This window comes from Mus musculus, chromosome 12, assembly GCF_000001635.26.
Source record: "Mus musculus strain C57BL/6J chromosome 12, GRCm38.p6 C57BL/6J".
NCBI classification, from domain to species: Eukaryota; Metazoa; Chordata; class Mammalia; order Rodentia; family Muridae; genus Mus; species Mus musculus.
This window is the reverse complement of record NC_000078.6, coordinates 84,257,765-84,270,749: the sequence shown is the minus strand read 5'-3', so window position 1 is coordinate 84,270,749 and position 12,985 is coordinate 84,257,765. Positions and strand designations below refer to the sequence as shown.

The following is a 12,985-nucleotide window of genomic DNA, read 5'->3' as shown; positions in this document are numbered from 1 at the left end:
CAAGAATCTTAAAACAGAAGTTGGGATGATCAGTTGCTTAGCGCAAGGTTCTTTGCAGTAGCGGCATCATGAGTGGTAACATCACAAATGGTAACATCACGAGTGGTAACATCATGAGTGATAACATCAAGAGTGGTAACATCACAAATGGTAACATCACAGACGGTAACATCACAGATGGTAACATCACGGATGGTAACATCACAAATGGTAACATCAAGGATGGTAACATCACAAATGGTAACATCAAGGATGGTAACATCACAGACGGTAACATCACAGATGGTAACATCAAGGATGGTAACATCACAGAAGGTAACATCACAAATGGTAACATCACAGACGGTAACATCACAGATGGTAACATCACGGATGGTAACATCACAAATGGTAACATCACAAATGGTAACATCAAGGATGGTAACATCACAAATGGTAACATCAAGGATGGTAACATCACGGATGGTAACATCACAAATGGTAACATCAAGGATGGTAACATCACAGACGGTAACATCACAGATGGTAACATCAAGGATGGTAACATCACAGAAGGTAACATCACAAATGGTAACATCAAGGATGGTAACATCACAAATGGTAACATCACAGACGGTAACATCAAGGATGGTAACATCACAGATGGTAACATCAAGGATGGTAACATCACAGATGGTAACATCACAAATGGTAACATCAAGGATGGTAACATCACAAATGGTAACATCACAAATGGTAACATCAAGGATGGTAACATCACAGATGGTAACATCAAGGATGGTAACATCACAGAAGGTAACATCACAAATGGTAACATCAAGGATGGTAACATCACAGATGGTAACATCAAGGATGGTAACATCACAGAAGGTAACATCACAAATGGTAACATCAAGGATGGTAACATCACAAATGGTAACATCACAGATGGTAACATCACAGATGGTAACATCACGGATGGTAACATCACCAAACATCACGTTGGTAACATCACAGATGGTAACATCACGTTGGTAACATCACGGATGATAACATCACAGATGGTAATATCATGAATCGTACTGATTAGTTTCCCTTTTCCCTTCTGAAATTCCACATCCAGTCTGTAAGAATCCAGGAGATGAGTCCTAGCACCATATAGGTTTAGACACTTATTTAAAATCGCTCTTGTCTCCCTTAACTAATCAACGGGTGCTATAGGGCTTCTCCAGGCTCCTTTGGTACCCAGGAAAGACTTCCAGATATGCTGCTCCCACACACAGTCTGCCTTTCCTTGTGGCTACTAAAGACCTACTATGCAGGGGCTTGGAGTTCAAGTAAACTGTCAGGTCATACCTGTTATGATTTGAATGTGAATATCCTCACAGGCCCAGCTGGTGCACTATTTTGGAAGATTCTGGAAACATTAGGAGGAAGGAGCTGGTTAGAGGAAGTGGCTTATAAATGTGGGGGCTTGGAAGAGCGTCTTATCCTTAGGTCCTTCTTGTCTTTCTCTTCCTGCTTTCTGTCTATCACCAGGTGAACAAGTCACTACATGTTCTCTGGCATGCTGTCCAACTTGCCCACCGGAAGCGACAGTGGACTGTCACCTCGGTGACCACAACCTAAGCCAGTCTTTCTCCTTAAACTCTTGTTCTCACATCTTTATCACAACAATGAAAAACTGATTGACACGTACGTCAGAGTGTGTTCCCAAGTCAGACACCATCTCTGCCTGGAGACATGTTACAGAACTGTTGCAAATGATAATATCTTACTTTTCAAAAACTACAGTGTTTTACTATGCTTTATTTTTATATTTTGCTATTTTACAGTTTTATTTTATTTTTTGCTACTCTATTTACTGTAAAAGGACCATAAAACGTAATTACATACTGCAGTAAATAGAAGTTATTCGTTCCCACATGAATGAATGCTTAGAAGGACTTTGAGCTCTGCATCTGGAGCTGGGATGATGTTCAGTGGGTAACATCCCCCTCGCCCAAGCCTGAAGGCCTGAGCTCAATCCTTGGAACCCTCATGGTGGAAAGAGAACTGACGCCTTCAAGTTGTCCTCCGACCTTCACGTGCAAGCCATACACACACATTAAATAAATGCTAAGAAGAAAAGGTGCTTGAGAGATAGGTCAGCAGTTAGGAGTGTGTACTACATTTACAAAGGACCCACGTTTGGTTCCCAGAACCCACATCCTCACAGTGGCCACTACAGCCTGGAATTCCAGCTCCAGGGCTCCTTCTCCCTTTCCTGGCCTCATCAATATCTTCATGTTCATATACATACCCACATACAGACACACACATATACACAATTAAAAATAAAATCTTTATGCTAGGCAGTGATGGCACACACCTTTAATCCCAGCGCTCAAGAGGCAGAGACTAGCAGATCTCTGAGTTTGAGGCCAGCCTGGTCTACAGAACAAGTTCCAGGACAGTAGGGCTACACAGAGAAAACCTGTCTCACAAAACAAAATCTACACCGCTGACAATGGTCAAAGAGACACTTTGTTGGTGGTGGTGTTCTTTAATCCATCTGGGGCAGAGCAGCAGGCAGTCCTTCGATGCCTGGCTTGGTGGCCAAAACTCTCATGCCTAGGACACATAAAAATCAAATTAAATCAAAGCCACTCACTGTAGCACAGGAGGAAGAAGCAGACAGAGACTTGTGGACCGCCATGACACCCACAAACCCTCCTTCCAGTTCTCAGCACAGGCAGGCCATAGAGACCCACATGTGGCACAGATGGAGGATGTCGCCCAGGGGCCTGCCAGCTGCATGGTCAGCCTGCAGCAAGAGCCACTGCATGTGTGAATGTGTGGTGGTCATATGGGAGAGAGAGAAGTGTGCCGCAGAGTCACTACTGGGGTGGGTGTGGCAGAAGTGGAGCAGCTTGAGCATAATGAAGAGGGATGGAACTGGAGATTCGAGGGTGAAGAGGAGGAGCCTGTTAATGGCCAGCCCTGCCCTCTGGGGCCAGGGTGAGATCCCAGCCCAAGCTGCCACTGAGGGGCATGTCTGAGTCCATGACTACTAAGCTGCAGGATCAGTATCAGTGGCCTATTACCACTAGAGTACATGGGGATGTTCCTAGTTGGGACAGCCTCCTGGGACCACATGGGTGTCCAGGAACTGTGCATGACTGGCCCTGCCACTCCCTGGATGCTGCACTCTGGAGAGCTGGCCCCATCTCTCACTAGCAGCTGCACTTGTGAGAGATGCAGGGCCCTACATCTTGCCTGGCTAGCACATCAGAGCTGACTTTGGTGGCAGGGGCCAGAGGAGCCAGCCTTGAGGGCAAGAGTGCAAGAGAGCCGGCCATGGGGTTGTGAGGCTTTGGGAGTGATGCCCCAACCCCACCCCTCACTACCTGTGACCCTGGGTCATGAAAGCTCGAAATCTAGCCTCACCTTTCACCAGCTGCAGCTCTCACCTTGGAGAGCAGGAGGGTAGAGTGTGCACAGGTGAGCTGCCCCTGAAAGCAAGAGCCTGGGAGAGTTGGCCCCACCATCCATCTGCAGTGAAGTGGTTTGGGTGTCGGGGAAATGGAGAACTGGACCTGGGATCATGAGATGGGGAAAGCTAGCCCTACCCCCACACTGACTGCAGCTCTCCCGAGAGTGGGCCCTGCACCTCACCTGTGCATTGAAACTAGCCCTGATGGTGAAGGCACGGGTAAGTCAACCCCAAGGGAGTGAGAGTGGGAGAGCTGACCCAGCCCCTTGCAGGCTGCCCCACTCAGGAAACTGAGATCCATGCCTTGACTGGGTAGCACCGTGGAGCTGGCTCTGGAGGTCTAGGTGCTGGTGAACTGGCCCAAAGAGCATGAGAGAAAGAGAGCTGGCCCTAACTCTGCTGACCGTGGTGGCATTGAGTGGCCTAGCGAAAGCAGTGCTGGAGAGCTTGCCCTGGTAGTGTGGTTAAGCTGGTGACTGACCAGTTCAGCAACCACCCAGGCCAGGATCCAGAGCTGTGAGTTGACCTACCCCCAGATCTCTATCATTGGCGAAAGGTTGGGACTCATGGAAGGGCCAGTCCTGCTGTTCCAAAGCTGCACGATCTTCATGACACAGGGCAACAGGGAGGAGTCCCGATGAGGATCTAGTATTGATGGTGTCACAGAAACCAGAGAGCTTAAACCAGACCAACAACTCATTGCAATGAACATTGGCAAATAAAGATGTGTAGATAGAGGGACATATGGTGGGACACACTGTGACATACTACAGCTTCCACGATGAGATTTTTCTATGCTTTGTTTTGTTGTTGTTGTTGGTGGTGGTGGTGATGGTGGTGGTGGTGGTGGTGGTGGTGGTGGTGGTGGTGGTGATGGTGGTGGTGATGGTGGTGGTGATGGTGTGTGTGTTTTCTTTGAGGGAGAGGCTGCAAGGGCAAAGGAAGATGAGCTGCTGTGCATGATGTGAAACTCACAAAGAATCAATAAAAAGTTTTAAAAACCCAAATAAACCTTTAAGAATAGAAAAAGTGGGGGCTGGAGAGATGACTCAGTGGTCAAGAGCACTTGCTTTTCTTGTAGAGGATCTGGGTTTGGTCCCCAGCACCCACACTAGGTGGCTCACAAACACCTGTAACCTCAGTCCCTGGAATTCAATCCCCTCTGGCCTCCGTAGGCACCTGAACACATGTGGTGAATATGCATGCTCACATAGACACCTGCCTCTGCCTCCCGAGTGCTGGGATCAAAGGCGTGCGCCACCACGCCTGGCAGCAAATCACTTTTTGACTAACTGTATGGTACATAATTTATAATAATCAACTAATAAAAACTGACTATAACAACGTATAATAAAATAAACACAATTATGAAGAGCAGAATTACAATTTTATGCTTTTGCCAATAACTTCACTTTCTATTTCGGTGTTTATTTTGACAAGAGATAGTGTTACAGCTGAGGATTGGAAGTGAAGAGATGGGCTGGCAGTTAAGGGCACTGGCTGCTCTACCAATGGCCTAGGTTTGATTCCCAGGCCGCTCACACCAGTCTGTAACTCCAATTCTAGGGCCTCCAAAGCCCTCTGCTGTCCTCTGTAAGCACAAGGCACACACATGGGGACAGCTCTACAAGCTGACCAAACATCCAAGCACATAAAATAATGGAAATTAAAAAAAATTTTTTTAAATAGGTAAAAATTATATGCAATTTAGCACTTAAATGTCTTCTCAGAATGGCACCCATAACTGCTCACAGGATAAAAACAACTGAATCAGAAAATGCTCAGGAAGGGGTTCAGAGTGTGCCACCCACAAACATACTACTGTGGAATACTGATTTTTTTTTTGAGCTCAAGAAAATTGAGAACCAACCAGCTGATTTAGGAAAAGCTCATTATCTCCCACTCAGCTGCCTAGATTTTTTCTCATGTGGAGGAAACAGACATCCTTGAAGCAAATCGTTGTTAGCCAAGATCTCCATACAACGGAGAAGAGTACTTGGAGCCATGTCTACAGGCACGAATGGTAAGCTTTGCTCTTCATTCTTTCTCTCCCAATCCTTACCTTTCCAAACTTTCTTTTCACCACCTCCCAGGAGCCCCAAACCCCGTTCCTTTCTGCAGCTGAGGATAATTGTATAAACCTCACATGGCCCCCTCTTTGACTAATTTTTTGAGGGACTCCTGTGCTTATTTGCATAACAAGACTTGTTTTTCTTCTGTTAATCTGTCTTTTTTAAAAAGATTCATTCATTTATTATATATACAGTATTCTGCCTGCCAGAAGAGGGCACCAGATTTCTTTACAGATGGTTGTGAGCCACTGTGTGGATGCTGGAAATTGAACTCAGGTCCTCTGAAAGAGCAAGCGGCCAGTGCTCTTAACCTCTGAGTAATCTCTCCAGTCCCTGCTAATCTGCCTTAATGTCAACTTAATTTATGCAAAGAACCCAGGAGGCAAAAGGGAATAGTTCTACCACCCACTGCCACTAGTGTGCTTGCTCACAAACAGCACACTCAGTCATCCACTCATGATGCAGCCTTCTTTGTGGTTTTTCTGATATCATTAATAAACACTGCATATGCATGTGACTTTTAGTTGATTTTACCATTCCATCAGTCTGAACAAAAGAAAAATCATTAAACCATAGTTGCAATAGGATCTTTATACAGATAAAATAGGAAGAGATGTTGAGGGAAGGCAGAGGACATGCCTATGGAAAGTGTGTAGAATAAAACCAATCACTATCTTAGGGTTTCTTTTGCTGTGACAAAACACCGTAACCATGCTGGGAAGGGGGTTGTGCATGCCTTTAATCCTAGAACTTAGGAAGCAGAGGCAAGAGGATTTCTGAGTTCAAGGCTTCCCTGGTCTACAGAGTGAGTTCCAAGAGAGCCAGGGCCACAAAGAGAAACCCTGTCTCACCTCCCCAACCCCCAAAATTAAAAAACAAAACAAAACTGCACCATAAACATAAGCAACTTTGAAAAGAACAACTCTGTTCCATCATAGAGTTTGTCATCCATCATTTAAGAAAGTCAGGACGGGAGCCTGGAGGTGAGAACTGAAGCAGAGGCCATGGAGGGATGCTGCTTACTGGCTTGCTCCTCAGGGCTTGCTCAGCTGGCTTTCTTACAGTACCTGGAACCACCATTCCAGGAGTGAGACCACCAGCCCAGGAGTGAGACCACCAGCCCAGTAATGAGACCACCCATTGTGAACTGAACCCTCTTACACCAATCATCATCCAAGAAAATGCCTTACTGGCCAATCCGTTGGAAGCATTTTCTTGATTTAAGATTCCTTCTTCCCAGATGATCCTAGCCTGTGTCAAGTAGATGCGAAGCTAGCCAGCACAGGGATGAAATGCACTGAAGGAGGTGTCAAGTACCACTAGTGTGAAACACAGCTCACACTCAAGTCCTTGACAATAGTGTGAGGCCACTCACAGGAACAATGCTCACTTAAGTCTGCTCAGAAACAGAACCCGTGCAAAGAACCCGTGCAAAGAACCCGTGCAAAGAACCCGTGCAAAGAACCCGTGCAAAGAACCTGTGGAGGACCAGCTAAATGACAGACCCGTGGCAAAAGTGGACGAGTGTGTGAGTAAAGACGGGCTTTCGTGTCTGGGCTGGAGGCTCTTGTTCTGAGAAAGTTACTAGGAATCTCCATTCTGCCTTTCTCTGATTTCTGGCTGCTTGCCGTCAAAATGGACAAGTTCAAAAACTAATTGTATTTCTTTATTTTTGAGTGTGTATACACACATGCCATAGCGCATGTGTTGAAGTCAGAGAAGAACTTCCATGAGTCAGTTCTCTCCTTTCAGGGTTCCAGGGGTTAAACTCAGGTCAACAGGTTTGGAAGCAAGTGGGTAACCACTGAACCATCTCACCAACTCAAGAAAGACTATCTATCTATCTATCTATCTATCTATCTATCTATCTATCTCTCCATCCATCCACCCACCCATCCACCCATCTTTCTATTGGGTTTTCAAGTCAGGATTTCCCTGTGTAGCCCAGGCTGTCCTGGAACTCTCATTATAGCCCAGGCTGGCATCAAACCCAGAGATTCACCTGCCTTTGCTTCTGTGCTAGGATTAACGGTGTGTGCCAGCACGTCCAACTTTTGTGGACAGTTGAGCAGAAGTATAATTAAAGGACACAAGAAGGTGACCCTTGATATCCAGCCAAAGGTCCTCTTGTTCAGGTTCTTCCTTGTATCTCTGTGTCTGCATAGATAAGGTAATTCCTCAAGCATAAGAGAGCTCAGGGAATCCTTGGGAGCCGAGGGCAGAGTGGAAAGGAAGACAGTCATCTTGTGGTCAGCTCTAGGGATGAAAGGTGAGGGGCAGGTGACAGTGGCCTTTCTGCTTCTTCTCTCTTCTATTTCCAAGGGACCATATCTAGAGTAATGTTTTTCCTGCACCCATCACCTGTTACTTGAGGACCACTGCTCAGGTCTTACAGCTGTCAACCTGTCAACCCTGAGCTTGCTTGTGCCTGAGGGGTTATGTTGTGATTGTTGTTGTTAAAGGTGGTGTGTGTGTGTGTGTGTGTTTGTGTGTGTGTGTGTTACTAATGAAGCTTATTGGCAGTTCTTAGGATGTGGTCACAGAGGGAGATAGAAAAGATTACCAGGCCCAAGACACCTGTAATATTGCTCACAGGGTTTAAAACAAAATGGTGCTCAGTCTTGGTTTCCCCCAGGTAATACCAACCCAGAAGGGAACCTCCAACGTGGACTTGGTAAGATCACAGAATCTTTCCAATTCCAAGGTGTGAAACACCAGGAACATCTGGTTTAAGAACTGTACCAGATGCTGCCAGAGTGTGGCTAAGAAGCAGCAGCCCAAAGATACAGACAACGGAGCCTGACTGTGGACAGACAATCCTATTCTCTGAGGTTCAGAGAACAATTGTCTTCATCCACCTCCAGTGGAAGTTTATTTCCCAGAACACACCCACCACCTGCCACACACACACTGACACACTCATACACACACATGCTCACACACACACACTCACTCACATACACCCCCTTACACATAAACACACAAGCACACGCCCACACACACACATTCACAATACTCACACACACTCATGCACATATACTCTTACACACTCACACAAGCATGTGCACACACGTAAGAAAAAGGTTTGCCTACAGGGAAAGTACTGAGTGATGTTGGAAGGCAGAAGAGAAGCAACAGCTGGGATGCTCTTCTGGCCTCACATTTGCTGCTGGCCTGGTGTCTCTCTCTCTCTCTCCCTCTCTCTCTCTCTCTCCCTCCCCCCCCTCTCTCTCTCTCTCACACACACACACACACATACATGCATGCACACACGCACGCACATATGCACACTCCATCCCTTCGTATGACCAGCTACTGGCTCTGCATTCCTCCATCTCTCTCTGAGGCTCTTTAGGATACTTTCTAAACAAGTGCTGTACACTCAAGTCTTTATTGCACATGTACAGTACAGGGAGGATTCTCCCACCATGCAGCTGTGGGCCTTAGAGCTACAGCAGGCCTCTTTCAGGTTTGCTAAGAAGTCCCTGAGGGGGTCTCCAAAGTTCTAAGTTTTCAGTTTAATTTTTCTGGTGGTGGGGATGGATCCCAGGTTCTCAAACATTGGAGGCAAGTGCTTTGCCATTGAGTTACACCCCCATTCCTTCAGTAATAATACATCCTGTATAGTCATTCTTGTAGAATAAATGTTTATATATCAGATACTGCTGAGGAAGATAAAGAGAGGCACATGAGTGTGACCCAAATATATCTGAGCCCCATTTCCTTCCTTAAGATCTACGGTATTACATTGTGACCAAAAGCAACACAGAGCTGACTTCCAACAATCTTGCAGATAGTAATGCTTTCCTTCAATATTCAAGTCAACTGGGAAAGAAGTTGTAGAAAGTTCTCTAGCCCCAAAGTTTTACCCGTAAGTCATTTGCTTAAGTCTGTCTTCAGTTCTTCAAAGTCTCTGGTCCCTGGGAGCTCTTCTTACACTGGTGTCCCTGACCCTACCCCCGACTGCTCTGGTTCACTTATGATGGTGTCTCACAAACCATGAGTTACCTTGATAAGTTGGGCAAGAGACAGAATTGGAAATAGGATGTCTTAGCTAACTGAGTTTTACTGCTGTGAACAGACATCATGACCAAGGCAACTCTTATAAGGACAACAGCTAATTGGGGCTGGCTTACAGATTCAGGGGGTCAGTCCATTATGATCAAGGTGGGAGCATGGCAGCATCCAGGCAGGCATGATTCAAGAGAAGCTGAGAGTTCTATATCTTCATCTGAAGGCTGCTACCAGAACACTGGCTTCCAGGCAGCTAGGATGAGGAGCTTAAAGCCCACACCTACAGTGACACACCTACTCCCACAGGGCCACACCCTCTAGTAGTGCCACTCCCTGGGCAGAACATATTGCAAACCATCACACAGAGAGACTGACTAATTGTGTTTCAAAAGTGCCCCCCCCCCCCCATCACAGGTGAAAATGAACTAAACAGACTGCAAATTTAGCATCTGTGTCTAAATCTGGTGTCTGCCCTGGGAGAAATGGAGATTAACAGGACTGCAGTTCAGTTTCCTTCCTTTCGCCAGCAGCCAGTCCCACACGCAGGGATGCATTTCACAGAGGGTTGCTAAAGGCCTTCCAGCCCATTAGAACATTCTTTCTGTTGATTTCTCAAGCAGTGTGACTGTCCCCTGGAGAGACGTGAACTTCTCCATCTGCCCTGGCACGACTGCACACACGGGCTCTCATGGAGTGTCCATTATTGTTGTCCAGACTTAAGATCTAATGTAGGAAAAACAGGGCCTCTCAAGCTGGCTGACCTCTGACCCCTTGCCCATTTTACTCTTTCTGACATCAATGTATGAAGTAAAAGTTTCTACGGTTGACCGAGTGCCAGAGCTCCATCTCCATCTCTGCTGATGGAAGAGAAGAGGAGGGAAGTTAAATCAGGCCGTGGGCGCAAGCTCTGTGCTTCCTGTGATAGCCTTGTCTGTTTGGGGCTCAGAAAATGGACCCTAAGTCTGGTACTTTGACATATTAAAAAAAAAAAAAAGAAACTTAGAACTTAGGACTGGGATGTAGCTCGGTGGTAGAGCACATCCTAATATGTGCCTGGCCCCTGCTTATTCTCTCTCTCTCTCTCTCTCTCTCTCTCTCTCTCTCTCTCTCTCTGTCTCTGCCTCTGTCTCTGTCTCTCAAAATAAAAATGTTTTAAGGTTAAAAATAGGCAGGCTTGTCTGGCTTCAGTGGAAGAGGATGTGCCTAGTCCTGCAGTGACTTGATGTGTCGTGTGTGTGTGTGTGTGTGTGTGTGTGTGTGTGTGTCTGTGTGTGTGTGACATGGGAGACTGCCTGCCCCTTCTTAGAGGAGAAAAGGAGTGAATGAGAGGAGAATCTGTGTAAGGGGGTACTAAGAGGAGAAGGGAGGCTGATATTGGGAGGTAAGGTGAATAAATAAATATATAAATAAATAATGCCTTAAAGGTTCCTGGGAGGGGGGAGAGAAGGCAGTCATGATGACGTAGACCTTTAATCCTAGCACTCAGGAGACAGATTAGATCTCTGTGAGTTTATAGCCAGCCTGCTCTAAGTAGCAAGTTCTAGACTATCCAGGGCTACATAGTAACCCTCTCTGTACTAAATAAATAAATAAATAAATAAATAAATAAATAAATAAATAACCCTCTCTGTGGAAATGGCTGACTTTTCTCTCCTTCCTGACTGGGTCAAGTGTGCAGGCGTTCTGTGTGACGGATTATTTCCTCTCAAACTATAAATTGAAATAAGCCCTCTTCCCTTTGAGTTGATTTCTGCTGTGTGTTTGGTCACGGCAACAACAAAGGGCCTGACTTGGGAAATTGGTGCTGAGAGGGAACCGGGGGCCAGTTACTGTGCTGAGACTTACTGTGTGATACCCAGGCCTCTGGACATGTTTTGCTGGAGGAATCCAGAAATGGTTCTACAGTGCTCTAAGCAGAGCTGAACAACCCATCCTGGAAAGTTTGGAAGACCAGACTGTGGGGAGAAATGTGGATGCCAGAAGCCCAGATCAGAGGCTTTCTGAGATAACAAGAACTCTACTGGGACCTGAGCGGGGGACCGCTCATGTTATATTCTGAGAGAGAATCTGGCTTCATTCTGCCAGTGTCCTGAGAACTTTAATGAAGCTGGGTTCAAAAGTAATAGACTAGGCTGTGGGGACAGCTGACTGTCAGGTACCTGCCTAGGACCCGAGGGCTCAGAGCTCAGTTCCTAAACTCAACTTAAAAAGCCAGGCATGAGGCGCCCGGGAAAAGATGGCCGCGCCTGCAGCGTCCGGGCTGTCTCGACAGATTCGGAGCTTCAGTACATCTGTGGTCGGGCCCTTTGCCAAGCTTGTAAGGCCCCCTGTACAGGTCTATGGCATCGAAGGCCGCTATGCAACCGCCCTGTACTCTGCTGCATCTAAGAAGAAAAAGCTGGACCAGGTGGAGAAGGAGCTGCTGCGCGTAGGGCAACTCCTGAAGGACCCCAAAGTATCTCTGGCTGTTCTGAATCCCTACATCAAGCGCACCATCAAAGTGAAAAGCCTAAATGACATCACAAAAAAGGAAAAGTTCTCCCCGCTGACGGCCAACCTCATGAATTTACTTGCTGAAAATGGTCGCCTAGGCAACACCCAGGGTATCATCTCTGCCTTTTCCACCATCATGAGTGTCCACCGAGGACAAGTGCCGTGCACAGTGACCACAGCATCTCCTCTAGATGACGCTGTTCTCTCTGAGTTAAAGACGGTGCTGAAGAGCTTCCTGAGTCCAAACCAAATACTGAAACTGGAGATCAAGACTGGCCCGTCAATCATGGGCTGGATGATTGTCCGAATTGGGGAGAAGTACCTTGTTATGTCTGCAAAGAGCAAGATTCAGAAGCTCAGCAAGGCCATGCGGGAGATGCTCTGAGAGACTGTCACCCGTGTGAGCTCTTGTCCTTGGAGCAACAATAAAATGCTTCCTGAAAAAAAAAAAAAAAAAAAAAAAGCCAGGCATGGTAAACACCTTTGTAATGCCAGCATTGGGTGGGGCTTGCTGCCATCGAGCTTAGCCTACTTGGTGGGCTCTGTGCTATCAAGAGATCCTGTTTCAATAAAAAAGGGCAGGACTGGGGACTGGAGAGCTTGCTTAGCAGTTAGAAGCATCTGCCACTAGGCCTGAACTCAATCTCCAGAACTCACTGGCTGAAAGGAGAGAATTGACCCAAAAGTTGTTCTCTGACCTCCACATACATTAGTGTAGCACATGCGTGTACACACACACACACACACACACACACACACACACTAAGTGTCTTATTTTTTTATTAATGCTTCTTGAGGAACATCACATGAGGTTGACTTCAGGATTCTTTATGCAAACTCATGTGCGCGCGCGCGCGCGCACACACACACACACACACACACACAGAGTAATGGATTGCTTTGCTTGGTAGAGAAAAATCTTAAGACTGTCAGCTATTTCATTGGATTTGGT

General features: G+C 46.5%; 1 pseudogene; it reads left to right on the top strand.

The window, feature by feature from the left end:
* Gm5436 (predicted pseudogene 5436) lies at window positions 11,761–12,473 on the top strand (annotated as a pseudogene).